This window comes from Lonchura striata, chromosome 10 (assembly GCF_050655825.1).
Source record: "Lonchura striata isolate lonStrDom1 chromosome 10, ASM5065582v1, whole genome shotgun sequence".
NCBI classification, from domain to species: Eukaryota; Metazoa; Chordata; class Aves; order Passeriformes; family Estrildidae; genus Lonchura; species Lonchura striata.
In genome coordinates this window covers 19,209,953-19,226,335 of record NC_140712.1, presented here as the reverse complement: position 1 = coordinate 19,226,335, position 16,383 = coordinate 19,209,953, and the positions used below count along the sequence as shown (strand labels likewise).

Below are 16,383 nucleotides of genomic sequence, written 5' to 3'. Positions count from 1 at the left end.
CTGCTGAAAATTCTCTTTAGCCCCTGTCCACCCGTGGGAGATGTTCTAATATCCAGCATTTACAGGGATCAGACCCGTGGCAATGGGAGATGCCATTAAAAAAAAACAAAACAAAACACATTTAAATAGACATAGACACACAGCACTGATAATTTTGTTCATCTCCTGTATTATTTGTAAGAGAAAAGGTGTACCAGGACAAAAGGTCAGCTTTTGTTTTTTTTTTCCAACTGCAGAAAGACTATCCCTGGCAACAGAAACCATCCAGCATGCAAACAATTCATCTGAGAGTGTGTCACTTCACTAAAAAAAGCCAGAATACCCTGGAATAATCATATTGTCTGCTGCAAGGGATCAGTGATGTACAGTTTGGAGCAGGTGAGACGCTCCTGTCTGCAGGCAGGTGACCCCGAGCAGTGCTGAGGCACCAGGTTTGCACTGCCAGCTGCAGCTGACACAGGGAGGATTTTCCAGGAGCATCCATGTCCAATCTCATCCAGAGTTTCACTGTGTACAATGTCTCCTATAAACAGGGTAAATGCTCAAAATAGGTAACAAAGCGAGCGGGATTTCAGAGCAGCTGGAGAAATAATTGAGCCTGTATGGAATGGTTGTGTTACACCAGGCTGCACCAGCAATTTGACCAGCTATTTATACTCCTCTGAAGATGCTGCTATTTCCCACTTATTTTTATTTTCATTTGACCTGATTTGTAACTAATAATCCTAGCTTTTTAAAACAGGAGGTGTTGACGTGTGGGACATTTTAATAAGCTCTCTTTTCCAAGTGTCAGAAACCCCACCATCTTGCCAAAACACAGCCATGGGTGTAAATCCTCCTCAATAATGAGGAGGAGTTCAGAACAGCAACTTGGGGGTAGCAACAGAGCTGATTGTAACACAAGGTTTTCACTTCCTAGGGACATTAATAAGGAAAAGAAGGAGCCAGTAACTGAATCAGGCTGGAAGGAAAATAAGTTGATTTTTGATGTGAATCAGCAATCCAAGAAGAGGATGCTCCAGGGCAGAGCTGGCAGCAGCCCTCTGCCTCCAGGATGCAGCTCAGCTCTCAGGGCTGTCTCTGCTGCAATGTACAACAAAACACAGAGATTTGAGAGTCCCTGGGCAGGCCTGAATGCTCAGGGGGTGCAAACAGTGAGGGTCCCATTGCTGTAGTGCAGAGTGAGATGCAATCCCCCAGATCCTTCTACTCCTGCTCATCTGATCCTCATCCAAAAAATCCAAAGCCCTTGGCTCCCTCAACACCTCTGCTGCCCTGCTCTGTGCCCATAGCCAGCTTGCCCTCAGGATGAATCTGTGATTTAGGAAGTATTTTCCATGGATTTAACAGATGGGAGAGCTGAGATGGGGGTGAAGTGTGTCATTTGGGGCAGTAGTGGAAAGGGAGCTTTGTTGTCCCACTCCTCCTCCATCATGACCACCCTCTCCATCTGTTGACACTTCAGCACATGATGCCAATTCCAGTGTGACTCCGATTAGTCTGCAGAGTGCTGCATGTTGATGTTGTGGTTTGATACTTGGAGAGCTCTGTGAAGATATTTAATTAGGCAAAATTAATTCCTTTGAGAGCAACCTTCTGGCATCATTTTGGAAAGTGCTAGGAAGCTTCTTTTGTTCAGACACATTAAAAATTGGCATTAGCCATTTCCTAATTTATTTTTGAAAGGACAATCAAGCCACATTGCTTCCCAGGTCAAATGGGAGCTGTGACCTGCCTGCTGGCAGCTCTAGGAGAACATGAGGTGCCAGACCTCCTCACCAAAAGTCACTTCTCACAGGTTTTGTCACCCTGAAATGTTTCCCTTCTGCCTGAGTGGTCAAGTCCTTTGTCCTCTTTCTTCCTCCCCCTTTTTGACACCTTCCCAGTGATTGTGTGATTTGAGACACAGTAGGAAGATACAGAGACAGACACACAAGACAGACACAGTAAGAAGGGGAGCATCAGTGGTGACCTTGCTGGCCAGCTCTGCAAGGTGACATCCCCAGTGGGGAGTGGGAGGTGAATGGGTGCCCTTCTCCCTCTCTGCCTTCTCCTGCAATCACACTGGATACCAGGATTTCTTGTGGGAGCATCTGCTGCTAATTCTGCAAACCTCCTACACATAAAGGCCCAGAAGGGCAAAGTCTTAATACGATTAAACTTCAGGAGCTGCAGAGGTCTGTGGCTGCACCTGGTTTGGAGTGAGGAAGGAAATGGTACAGGCTGGACACAGAGCTTGTACAGTACAGTACTGTGCAAAACACACTTTAACCTGGAGCAATCCCTGTAAACCTCTTCCCTTTCACACTGCACCCAGGAGGCTCTGGCTGCTTGGCCCAGTGACATTGTGGAAGAGCCCTTTGGGGTCAGTGGTTGGCAGAAAGGCCATGTCAAACTGCAAATCCTCTCCCAGAGAACGTTCCTTGGATACCCATTTTCTGTCCCAGCTTCCAGTCCCTCCTGTTCTGCCTCCAGGCTTCCATATGGATTTCTCAGCATCTTGTCTATCAATGTCTGTGCAAAATAAAATGTCATTTTGAGTTTTTGCTGGGGGTTTGTGTGCTTACACCAGGACAGGACATTCCATGACTGCCTTGTAAGAAGTGAAGAGTTGCAGCAGCACCAGAAGGAATGGTGCTTAGCCCTCTCCTGACAGAGCCTGAGCAATGCAGGAGCACAAATGATGTCTATTTTAGTCCCTCTCCTCACTTCCTTTAAATCTCCTCCTTAAAAAGTCCATTGATATCACACTATAATGAAAGAAGTAACCTGTAGTTAAACACTTCATTAGGGGATGTGTGCAGAGTGCTCTGTAAACGGGATGGCACCAGAGTGTGCTGTGCATTTGCCATTTAAATATAGCTGTATACACACCCCCGGCCTCCTGAACGGCTGAAACCCTCCTCCTAGCAGGTGATCACAAGCCTTTCTATAATTGAAACGAACTTCATCCTGACAAAAACGTAGCAGCAGCTGCTGTGAAAGCTGTGGCTGCTCTCCAAGTATTTCTTACATTCCCCTGCTCTGTATATTAAAGTGAGACTGCTGTGCTGCACAATCCTGCCACTGAGTGTCTCTTACAAGGGAGCTGCTGTGGTTCAGATTTAAGGGCTTTGTTGTATTTTTCATAAGAATGCATTTTTCTTGTGTGATGATTGTCACATGAGGATCCGAGCTGCTCAGATATTAATTACTTAAGGCCTGCAACAACACACTAAAGTAAAAGGTAAATACAGATATTGCCTCTCCTTCTCCTGTAGACACTATAGAGATACATGGGTGTTGCCTGAGTGGTGGGATGAAGAAGCAGAGCTGATTTTGGAGGTAAAGTGAGCTGCCAGCCCAGAGGATGTGTGCAGGATGCTGAGGAGACAGCAGCCAGCTGGAACGTATGAGAAATGACTGTAGCTGCCCTCCTAATTTAACCTTCATGCCACAAATCTCTGCCTGAATCCCAATGCGCTGTGGAGGAGTGGGACAAGGAGCAGCTCTTTCTGCAATTCCTGATTTCTCACCGTTAATTTTTCACTGTCTGCCTTGGTTCCTTTGAGTCCTTCCTCCTCTCTTGTCCCTGGAGCTCCCTGGGCTTTGCTGAGTGGGACCTGGCATTGGAGCAGCACAAGCAACGAGCAGCAACTTCGGGACCTCAAAGCCGAGCAAACCCAGCAGCAAAATCCCAGGGAAAGCGTGGCTCAGGCAGCATGGACGGATTGTGCTGAGCAGCAGCGAGCCCCTGCTCCCTCCCAAACCACGGCAGCAGCGAGGGGGTCACTCACAGCCGTGATACATCCTCTGAGCAGGAGAACAACCAGAGCCTCACCCCAAAGCCTTGACAGCGAGCGATTTGCCGCTGGATTCCAGGGCTGGCCGGTCCCTGCACAGCTGGGCTCGGGCTTCCCATCTGCTGTGCTGTCGGTGCTTTATGGCTTCGACTCCCAGCACGGAAAACATTAACTCAGTCTTATTCAAAGCGTTCTTTAGCCCCGAGCTAGCCCAGGCACACGCTCCCGTTCGCAGTGTGACATCCCGGGCTGTTTGAAGGGCAGGACAGAAGATGGTGCTGCCGAGCCAACATCTTTTAACAAGAAAACTTCCTGGAGCTGCTGGGTTTTTTGACAGCTCCTGTTCCAAAATAATCTTTGTTTAAACTAAAGAGTTGTCAAGGAGATAAGTTTAAGCAGCACATGAGCTACAGAAAAACATCCCACAGCAAGATCAGGAGCAGATGTGGTGAAATATTGATGGACCAGGATCCCTAATTACAGCTCCTACTGAGGAGCTGGCTTGAAATCTGGAGCCTTCCTGCTTTGTATGCGGCACCGTTGGGATAAAGCGATGGGATCCCTTGCAGAGCTGCATGGGCAATTGGGCTGGGATGTCGGTGCCTAATGAACAGGCGTCAGCCTTGTGGGAGCTAATGAAATGTTCAGTACAAAATGTGTCACCTCCAGGTACCGTCTGTGCCTCGCTCCTGGAGTTTAATCCTCCTCCCTGCCGCTGCCTGGGCGGCCGTGCTCCCTGTTTACTGAATCTTCTCCGTGTAAAACAACAGGGCCAGCAGAAACAACAAAAAGCACCTTTGATCACCAAACTGGGAGAAATGGTGTGAAGCTCTTAGGCTTCGCTTTTATTTATTTATTATTTTTTTTTATCAAGACTTATGTTACCCAAAAAAGGCAAATTATTTCCATCCATAGTGCTGGCTGCTTGTTTTTCATAGGGAAACTTTAGCTCAAACTGAGAACAGGTATAGGAAATTGGTTTATTTTCCACATCCAGGGTACCCTCATGCTTCACAGTTCACCTGCCTGGGAATTTCAGTGGTTTGGTGGAAAGAAACGTCCTAAATTCAGATGCCTTTTTAAAAACCAACTTACTTGGTGGCTGTAAAGTGTCTGTAAAAGAAGGGGCTGTCTCACAGTATTGAATTTCTAACTCACATGGCACCTGTAAATGCAACTGAGCATTGAATGCACAGTGGGACCATGTTCTGCTTTGTCCCTTCAGCAACCCCATGCTTGGTGAAGCGTGTGTGGCTGACAGGGCTGGAAATCAGAATTCATGCTGCATCTCGATACTGACAAATGGGGCCTGTGCTGTTAATTCCTCTAAGAAAGGTGCCACACACAGGCACACCCATGGCAGCACAGATGATGATGGCCATCAACAATCTGGAGCCTTCACTTCTGGCTTTAACACCAATTTTCTGTGTGAGTTCAGTGGAGCCAATGTGTCTTCTTGTTTTCACTACTCTGGCTCTAGAGCAAGAATAATATTTACCAATTTTACAGGCCACACCGGAAAGATTAATTAGCTAATGCGCATTAAATAGTTTGAAGACACAAAGCAAGAAATGCATATTATAAAATAAATAAAAGCAGTGAAATCCTCATGGATCTTTCTTCAAAAAGTGCTTATATGCTGCTCTCCTACATCTTTTATCAATCCAAACTCTGTCACTCTCAATATAGAATGGTCTGGAATTGCCTCAGTTTCCCCATTGTGTCTCCAGAACAGCATTAATTTGGATGATCACAAGCTTTTACTTATTATTTTGTCCCAGCGTTCCTGAACAGGATGGGAATGGATGTATGCAAATCAAACACAGAGACACCAGGCTCATGGACTGGCCCTTGAGCCTGTAATCCAAAACCACTTAAAAGGAGCCTACATTTGTTAAACGAGACCATCAGTCTTCAGCTATTCCTAGAAAAGCTGAAAGGAGAGGAAAAGGCAGTGAATCTTTCAAACCATGACAGCGTTAGAGGCCATCTTCTCCTGAAGCTCCTTTATTTCTCTCAGCATTTTCTGTGCAGCAGGTCATTATGAATTACTAATTACCAGAGCAGGCCAGGCGGGTCTGTTGCTGACCTGCTGTGTAAGCTGGGCAGAAAAATGGGTCTGTCCCCTCTGCATTGACTCTGTGTAAAATATGTGCTCCGAAGAGGCTTGAAGCTTAATATAGGTCTTGTTAAGTGTTCATAAAAGATAGTGAAACCCTTAGATTAAGAGGTACACCAGAGCAGAATGATAGGGTTATAAAATCAATTTCTACACATAACTCATATTTATATAGGGCCTTTCAATCTAACAGATCCCAAAGTTTTTTTTTTCAGCATAACACCCTGATATACTGTGTTCCCTTCACCTACCAGTTCAAGGCGACCTCCTCTGAAGTGAAATGTGGCAGCTGTTTAAAAGCCCTGAGCAGTAGTAAGTTTAATAATAGGAAGGCATTTATATGGTCTTACAAACTTCAAAGAGTTAATTCTCTGCCCCTTCAGGAGGCAGACAAGGTTTATTATTCCCATTTCACAAAGGCAATATAACAAAAGTGGACAAGAGTGGAAGAAATCTGCACTCCCACAGATTTATAAAGTAAAATTCCATGAGCCTGAAGTGCTTTTAATCCCACATAGAGAAAACATATCAACATGTCTTATTAAAAATAGAAATGCTTTTCTAAAAATAATGATGTGGAGAGAGCTCTGATCTGGATTCTAACACCTGCCACTTCTGGTGAAAGAAAGCCCTCCTCAAGCACGTGTTGACATAGAAACATCATGGTCCACAAATGCTTCTGTGCCATGAAACAAATTGGGCGCTCAAAATACACTGCCAGGAATCAGACAGTCTGTTTTAAGAGGTCCCAAGAGTTACTAAAACCCTCTTGAAATACAACAGGAGAGAAAGCTGCTGCAGCCCCAATCCCAGAGGCAGGCTGGCATTGTTCTTCCACCACATGTGGCTCCTCAGTTCTCCCCACATGGCAGTGGTGCTTCCAACAAGCAGGAAAAATCCCTTCTGTTATCCCCAGAGGTTCTGCAAGATGGTCCTGACCTTGGGAAAAGAAAATCACAAAATTACATGGGTTTAACCACTTACTCATGGGGAACTGGAGTCCCATCCCCAGGTGATATCACTGTTCTCAAATAATTTCTTGAGTGCAGTCCTGATGCAGGCTGAAGTAGGAGCTTAAAAGCAGCATCTGATCCCTGGGTCCCAAACACCTTTTCACTTGGTAGCACAGAAGTCTCCAGCTTTCATTCCTCCTAATGTTTCCCAGCAAGGATTTACCCTTTTGCAACTTCCACTCTTATTTGCAGGCCAAATTGAGAAACACTCTCTTTTGGACCACTTTGATCCCTCAAAATCTGCTTGTCTCCCCCAGAGTGCATAGCCTGTGTCTGAGTCTCTGCAGCCTCCCTTGCAGCCCTGGGCAGCTTTCAGTTGGGGCTGCAAAGCTGTTTTCAGCTGTGCTGCCCAAGCCCCCAACAAATGGAAAATTTTCCATCCAAAAAGCCAATCCCCTTGGTGCCCTGAGTCAGTCCTACAGTGTGAGCGATGCTCAGGGCTGGTGGAGGGTGAGCTGTGGTCTTTGTGTCTGTCAGGATCTAGGACAGGGAACTGGGAGAGATGAACTGACCCATGCTGAGCACCATCAATCCTCCAGCAAAGTGATTTCCATCACAGGAGCACATTTGCTACATGAATCACATCCCATTCATCACTGCTACTGTCTGGATGTAACTCTGCCAGCCAGGGCTTGTCCTCTCTCTCCAAAAAGCCCCTGATGTGCTGTACAGCAGCTTCACCATGCAGGACCTGGATCAGTGCTCCTGCCTGACTCACTGCCCCTTTCCTCACTTCTCAGGAGCTGGGGGAGCTGCTCTTTTTCACCCCTCGGGCTTCACAGTCCCTGGATAAACCTGAGCCTCCACAGTCCCACTGCAGCCCCTGCTGTGCAAGGGTGGCCAGGGAAGGAAGGGAGGATAGTCAGGGGAAAAAAGGATCACTTTAGCCTGGCACCATGCTGCAGGCAGGTACTGTGCCCTCCATTACCTCCCTGGAGCCGTGCAGCTGAGGAAGCTGGTCTGAGAGCAACGTGTTACCAAAAGCTGCTGCAGGGCCCTGCCAAACCACCTGGCCTGAATTCACAGCCTGAGGCTGACACTCCTTTAGGGACACGAATGAGGATGTAGAGCTCTGCTGCTCATACATGAAGTGTGGGCCTTTCTGACTCTGTGAAACTCAAACCCAAGAGCAAAATCATTCCTTACTGCTGTGGCACTGAGCTCACAGCACAAAGCTCTCACCTTCACTACCATGCAAGTCAAACATGTCACCAATCTAGATGATGGCCCAGGGGAGGAACCTCCTTGGCATATTTGATACCTTATGAGACAATGCAGATGTTGTGGAGGAGATTCTACAACTTTGCTTCCTTGGCAACCCCGATGCCAGGAGTCTGAACATGCCACTGGCTCTCTGTGGCATCCAGCCACATCCATCCAGTGCTCCAGCCCTGGAGAGGAAGCAGCCCAGCTCTGCTGGTGGCCTTGGTGGTGACAGCAGCTCTGCATGGGTGTGTGCTCTCCCTGTTCCATGTGCTCTGTGATGTCCCAGCTCCACAGGCAGTGCTGGTTTCGCTCTCAGCCCTGAGGAATGAGGGTTATGAAATGTGTTCTGCTGGCTCTGGCTGGCGACGTCAGTTGATTTCTCAGGCTGACAGGGAGATTTGCAAGCTTAAGATGGCTTACAGGTCCTTATTTACAGCTCACAGGATGAAGCCCAGACCTAGACACCCGTATATTTGTGCTCAGAGGTTGAGCAAGTAAAGGAAATGTTTAAATATCTCTCCCTCCTCTTGATTCCCTGCCTGTGGGTTGAGTGTCCATCACAGGTACGAGTGTCTCCTGTCTCTCCTTCACTGATGGCTCTGGGGAATCCCTGAATCCACATCATGGTGGGTGAGTCACTGTCCTTCCCGTGGAAAAAGGCATGGCACAGCCCTAGCTGGCTGAAATGAAGGGACAGAGGGAAACCTACGTGATTCTGGCCACAATTTATGGGATCAGACAGTGGAGTACAGGCACAGGATGCTCCCAATCTGCAACAGTGTTAAGTCAAAAGAACTACCCCCACCTGAGAACTAGAATTTTCCCATTAAATAAAACCTGAAGCTCTTTCTTTCTCTTTCTCCCCTTCCATCTTTAAATCTGAAAGAATCCCATTTAATCTGTAGGGAGCTTTTCCTGAACAAAAATCCCCACCAGGCTTGACCTTGACCTTTGCAAATGGAAATATGATGTAGTGAGAATTGAGAGCTGGGAGTCAACTGGCATCTTTGCTTTTGCTGTTGAAATAGAGCAGGTCATTTCACATTTCTATTATAAGCCTCAGATAATGGGGAAGAAAATTAGGTAATTCCATTTTTTGGATTAGTTGGTTTTCTTGTCAGCTGGGAGATGAGATCTGCTGTATGTGGAGAATGACTGGAGGCACAGGATGAACAGAACAGCTGGTCACAGGTATTGTTTGGGATTCTATTTCTGCATGACCTGCTCCAAAGATATCAAAAGAGATTGTGACTGTCTCCCTGACATTTATACCTGTTTTCCAATGCTGACTTCAAAGCAGTTGCTCTGCATTTGCCCACATTTGAACAAGTTGAGAATCTGGACCATTGTTTAAAGATAGTTTTGAAACTTACCTAAGCTTTGAAATGCTTGAAAATGAGTTATGCATGGAGACATGGAAGTTAAAGTACATCAGGGAACCCACAGGCAACAGGAAGATGTGCAGCACAGGGAGCCTTGCCAGAGCTGACATGTACTTGTTTATGGGGAGAATTAGAAATTCTAGTTTAAAGTCTGCAAATTGCCCCATGAAAGCAGGGCCTCCTCATCACAGAGACTGAATTCTCCACACAAGCACGTGTGAAGAGTTTGTAGAATCAAGGGCAGTGTTAGTAATAAAAAAAGAAAAAAAAACCCAAAGATCACTGCATGAAACATCAACAAGCACAGCAAGAAACAGTAGGATTCCAGGCAATCTTTAATCTGAGAAAAAGACACAAACCCAATGTCTAGAAAGCAAACACTAATTAAATTTAACCATAAGTATTAAAAAAAAAAAACCCAAAAGCAAAACACCCCAATATGTATGATTAATGAAGCAAAGTATTTGTTTTTTTCATCTCATGGCATCTTCAACTGTAGACATTCTGGAAGAGATGCTTCAGTGGTACCTTAGCAAGCTCACTTGAGGATTGAAAGGAGCAGATTTGATGTTCGAATGTTTCTTTCTGATCTTAAAAATCAGTGAGCCTTTTTTGATTTGGTAAATCACTTGATAACATCACAAAACTGAGCTCTTTGGATGATCTGAATACAATAATCTATGGACCAAATCACAGCTGAGTGGCTGCAAAGAAGAATACTAAATAGAGAATGATTCTGCTACAGAATTATATTTATTAGAGAATCACAGAGATCAGGTCTTTGGTCTTTACTTACATTTTTATTGATTACTCTAAGGAAAGATCAAACAAAAGGATGACAGGCATTCACACAGTGACATGAAGTTGAAAGGGATCAAAAACACCAGGGTAAGCTGAAAGATAATGCAAAGGAATCTGGATAGACTAGACACTTGGGGCAAAAATATCCCAGTGCAGTGAAGAAACTGAGACCTGGTCAGATTGAAAGTTTCATCTCTACAGATGCCTATAAGCTTTAAAGGTGATGCCCATTAGGATCATACCATGGGGTGAAAAACCTAAAAAGTGCAGTGTGTGGGGAGATGCTCCATGTGAAGCCCTAGAGATGTGACAGAGTGAGACAGAAGGAAAATAGAGAGTCCTTTAGCATTTCTGGCAGTCAGGTCATTTAATAAACACGTCTACCAGGAATCTTCTCTAATAAAACTCGATGTATCTTTTCCATTCAGGGAGCTGGTGTCATGTCTGCAAACTGCACATGGTTTTGTCTCCTCCATGCATTATTTTCCATCCAAATGCCCAGGCAGAGCTTCTATTAGCCACCTCTGTTGACAAGAGTGGATTATTCAGGGGAGCATAACTAACTCTCTCTTATTTCCCTGAAATCTACACTTGGCTCCTCTTCTGGCAGATGAAAATTTACAAGTGAAAAAATCCACTGTGTTTCCTTTGGTTTAGGTGTTTGGAGTTGGATTTAAGGAGGGATTCTAGAGATTCCAAACAAGGTGTAGTTCTTGGAACTTGCTGTGGTGTGCAGGCAGTCTTGAGTTCCCTTAAACCATCTCCCAGCACCTCTTGGTTGGAAGAGCAGGGGGCTAGGACAGGGAGAGGACTCCTGGGGACACTCTCAACTGCAAATGAATCGTGGATCTGTAAGCCCTGGGGAAACTGGGCAAATTTAGCCAGCTGGAGCAGCTCTTCTGTGCAAGTGTCCCTGCCACACTGTGGCATCCTTCCCTTCAGGACACTGCCAGCAGCCAGGGAAGGACATTCTGGAGGAGAGGCAGGATAAAGCAGTGCAGCCAGGGAGCTGAGACAAGACAATCCACTGCCAGATTGCTTTTGAAGGCTCCAGAGCACCCAGTGCTAAAGGATTTGGAGTAGGTGGGAGCAGAGGAATGATGTTTACCTGTAGGTTGACACCACTCTGCCTGGCATTAGCTAAAGCCCTCTTGCCTGTCTGATTTCAGTGTTCTGTGACCTACAGACCTGTTCCCACCTTGCCTCTGACTGAAGCTGGTACAAATCCATGTACAGAGCATCCTGTGCCATCTCTCCATCTTCCCCTGGCTGGCACTGCAGCCCAGTGTGGCTTTATCTCTCTGTGAAATAAAGGTCATTTTGGTGTTCTGCAGGTAGTGAAGGCTTTGAAGAGAGGCTTTGAAGTATACTATAGAAGTAGACATTATTGCTCACTGCCCAGGGATTTGGAGAATGTTTAGTCTGATTAAAAAGGCTTTGCATTCTGCTGGCAGGAAGCATGACATAAAGTGGAAAATTTTTCTGAGCTGAATTCAAATGAGTTAATTTTTCTATCAGCCCTTCTCCTAGAGAATGGATATGCTGTTTCCTGCACTGGATGAGACTTCATGCTCTAGCAAGGTTCACTCTACCAGTAAGGATTTGAATTTAGGACTGAAGTTTTAAGGGGTTTGATTTGAAATTAAGTTTATGGTACACTGGAAGACAGTAAGTACATCTGGCTCAGGAGAAGGGCTCACAGGGTTTTTGGTGCTCAGGATTTAGAGGCATGGCAGATTTGGCAGGGACAGGAGTCGAAGTAGGGACTAAATTAGCAAATCTTCCTAGCTAGAACCCTACTGCATCCTTAGGGAGGATGGTATGTTATATTTGGCTCCAAATAGTGCTATCAGACTCCAGCTTCATAAACACTATATTCTTTCACAGGTGTTTGGGTTGGGGAAAGAAAATTGGGAGAAACAGGATAGGCTTATGGACTAGACATCTTTCATCTAAACGGCAGTAAACCTATTAGCATCCCACAGGTGAGCAAGGGTTTGTGGCACTCAGCTGATAACAGCACTGACAGCAGATGTTTAGTGCCAGGAAAATTCTTCACAGCCAACATAATTTGAAGTGCTGCTTCCAAAAATCATCAGCTGTATTTGGGATGATGTTGAAAATATTTTAAATGGTGTTTCAGGAAGCAAAAACAAGAGATGGGTAGAAATTGCAGCTCACAAAAGCTGCTTTAAGTGACAATTTGTGTGGTAGGAAGCGACATTTATTTAGTTGGTTTGAAGGGAAACAAATATATTTTACACCCACTCCTCTTGTGTCAAAATTTAGTTGAAAAAAACAGGTTTGCTGCTGAAGAACTATCAAGACATTTTCTCTTCCTGCTTTGCTTTTTAAAGGGTGTGGAAAGTAGGTATAAGGTTTTTTTCACAGCGATTCACACCTGAATCTTCTGAGCAGCTCGATTCTTATCCCAGGTGTCTTTCTGATATTTTAATTAAATAGATTATAACAAGGAACAGTGAATTTTTGGCAATTTGAGAAATAATCCTTCCTTTCCTGATTGCTTATCTATTATTTTTGAATCTAGTAAAGTCATAATCCTACTATTTCTTCACTCATCCATAGAGACCCTCCAGCCACACCAAGATAAGGTTTCCTGCTAAAGTAAAAACAGAAAAATCCTTCTCTGGAAATCACAACAGAAACAACTAAACAAAAACCCCACTAACAAACCACAGGGTTCAGCCCTTTCAGAAAGCAACAAACTGCAGTAAGAGCTCACAGATTTCCTGCTGTCAGCACACCTTTTGCTCAGCACACCTTCCTCCTGATATCCACCTTGCCACAGGACAGTCTTAGGTCTGGCTCACACCAGGGATTTGGAATCCTGGCTGCAGATGTTAACAGATGTTTTCCTCCTTTCCCCAGAGAGCGGGTGCCACTTGCACATCCTTAATCCCCTATGAGCTGATCCCTGTAACAAGATGCCACAAGGACTTAATCTCACACTTTCCAGGGGAGCTGCTTCACACAGAGAATTATTCCAGGCAACTCAAGATCACTGTCATTCCAGGGAGAAGGCTGGTGCTGGATGACAGGCCGTGAGGCAGTGCTCAGCTACACCACGATTACAGTCTGCTGTTGCTGCTGAAAGGGGCATGTATTGGATGTGTGTCTCATCCCTGCTCCCTGCTCTGCTGGGTGTTGGCATTCCTGGGACTTGCAAACAGATGTTTGGCCAGGTGTGTGACTCCCAACAACTCCCTCTTCTGTAGCCCTTTGGGGTGGTTCATGACTTACAGAGGAGCAGCTCCAAATCACAGCACGGTGTGGGACATGGGGAGTGATCACCTCTCCAGAGGCACTGCCAGGGTGAGGTGCTCCAGTGGGATGGACAGAGAGGGACAGGGCACCTCTGTGCCCTCCAGCCCTTCTGGAGACTGGCTACAGAGGGATGTCTGCTGGTGAGGGCTGCACGGACATCCCGAGCTGCTCAGAGCAGCAATGGCCACCATGTGCTAGAGCAGCATCCTGCAAGGGCTCAGGTGGATTCCCTGCTTCTTCTGCTGGTGCAGGACCTCTGAGACATGGGGAAGTACGTGCTGATGGGTGAGAAGCGCTATCACAGCACAGATATTTCCTCTTTGAGCTGGTCTGACTGATTTTCCTGCAACGACAAAATAAGTGCCATGTCTGACGGTGGTCCAGCTACACTGGGAGATAGTGTAGAGGTTAAATCCAATTCTGTTTATTCCATATCCCGGACACTTGCCATTCATCCTGCTACTTGGCAATCACATTAACATCGTCAAAGAACCTCTAAAACCATTTGAGGCTGCAAGATTAGCCACTACCACCCCAATAAGTTTATTTCATGCAGCTGAAATGAAGAAAACCAGTCTAAGGACACCATTTGCAAATTATCTTTAAAAAAAAAAAAGGAATAAAACCCGCTTGAATTATTTGTCACTTTCCTTCAGGTTGCACTTCGGCAGGCCAGCCAGGACAGACTGCATGAATAGGCAGTGAAGCAGTGGGAGGCAAAGTCATAATCGGCTTTTGTGTTCTTTGATTATTGTTATCCAAACTAAACAAAGATTTGTGGTTTACTGCTGTCCTTTCTTTCCCTGTTTTCTTTAGATTAACTGCTGCACTGCAACATTGTGTGTATTAGCAATATTGTAGAACCTGCTCAAGAGATAATCTCTGCACCCCAGCTTAATGACTGCACCAACCTCATTTAAAAGGAATCTGCTGCTTATCACAGACTTAAATTACAAGTCTTTTGCACCAGTAACACTGTCTTATAATATCTGCAAAAAGCCATAAATGTTTTAGAGGGCTATAGAAATAACAGGCTAATGTAATGTGCTAACTAGGAATGGGCAAAGGACTTGTCCAAGTAGATCTGAAGCTCCTACTTGCTCTACACCACTGGCCTTCACTTAGCAATAGGACGTACTTGCAGCCCTTGGACCATTTGTGATAGATGAGGCATTGCAGTTTTACTGCACTGCTGGTTGAGGTTATCTAGAAATAGTCACTGGAAGAATGATTAAATCTTACAATTACCCTGTGCTCTCTTGTCTGACATCCAAGCTCAAACACTCTCTGATGGAGAGGTGATTGCTCCTTGAATTTATATCTCTGCTAGTAGCCTGGCTTTTTGCTTTTGAGATGTCAGAGGTGGGCTCATGGAGCACAGATATCTTACCAGCTCCATTTTATTTCCTTCCTTACTGGACCCTGGTCTTTTCCAGAAGGTGTATTGCTTCTGCAGCAAATCCTTGGGAATGTAGCTTGCCTTATTTTGTACACATTTCATTTCCCTCACAGAAACACTTATTTATTCCTGCAAATCCAATCTGCCTAAATCTGACGACTGAGCCAGCTTCCACTCCTTTGCTTATTTCTTTGCAGAATTTCTTGCAAATTTCCCCCTATTCTGAGAGCTAAAAATACATCTGGGTGCTGCCTGGAGGCCATCTGAGAGCACAAAGGAAGGGGCAGTCTGAGCTTCATATGCATTGCTAAGCAGTGCATGAAGAGCCTTCCCCACAAACAGGGCTGCTCCTCTATCAGGCATCCATAAATACAGAAATCTGCCATTCCCAGAAGCAATTGCATACAGAAACGCGCTCACTCCTTCTATTTAGCCAGCACAGACTCTTCTACAGAAAGTGCAATTGCTACGGAGAGCTCCAACTTGTAATGACACCGAACAGGTGTAAACGGGAAGAAAACTCAGCAGGGAGAAAAGCTACTCCAACTCCCAGCCCTGCAACCCGCAGAGCCTTCTCCTCCAGGGGTGTGTTTGTGTCAGGAATGAAACACAAGCTTCATTGGAGGGGAAACCAAATACTTTCTGCATATTTCACTGTCTGAACTTCCTCTCGATTTCTCAAAGCCGTGTTCTTCTACCAAAGCTCTCGGGAGTGCTGGCTTTCACAGCCACCACTGCTAAGGGGGAGATGAAACCAAGATGTTGCTTCCTTGTTATCCAACTGGGACTCTTTGTCCTACATACATGGAAAACATGACTTACTAGGTAAAATCTAAACCCCACAAATTAGTTTGGATCCCCAAAAGATGACTGTTCAGATAAAATGTTTATTATAGAAGGGCTGGTAAACTCCCCCTGCTCTCATTTATTACTGCTGTGTTCAGAACAAACCACATGATGTCATTGAAGAACAGAGTTGCAAAATCCCACATTCCAGACCAGGACCCAGGAATGATTCCCAAATTAGGCAAATGACATGGGAAATATCAGTGAAGATCTGAGGAGAAAAAAAAAGAAACCTACAAAAAAGCCAAACCAAAACAAGAAATCCTGAAGCCACTTGAAACAAATTATGCTCTCCAAAACTGTCGTGTTAATAGCTCTTCACCTCCGATATATTCACTCAAACTGTGGGAGGTGGTTCTTGTTTTGGAAGTCCTTTACACGTCTTCCCTCATCCTATGGGGAAGCACTGCTCTGCCAGGATGAATGCCAGAGGGATCTGGCAGAGGCTGGCAGCAGCTGGCAAACATCTCAGAACAGGCAGGGCCAGCACTGGGGTCAGTGTTTACAAATGATAACTCATGTGAGCAATGCTCACATCAGTGTTTGGGAA

At 45.4% G+C, this 16,383-nt stretch overlaps 1 long non-coding RNA gene across 1 annotated transcript; it reads left to right on the top strand.

Annotated features, from left to right (window-relative positions):
- Window positions 1-236: 236 nt before the first annotated feature.
- LOC146766545 (uncharacterized) lies at window positions 237-2,546 on the top strand. The gene is made up of 2 exons (XR_014957626.1): window positions 237-378; window positions 920-2,546. It is a non-coding gene; the product is annotated as an uncharacterized LOC146766545 (long non-coding RNA).
- The last annotated feature ends 13,837 nt before the right edge of the window (window positions 2,547-16,383 follow it).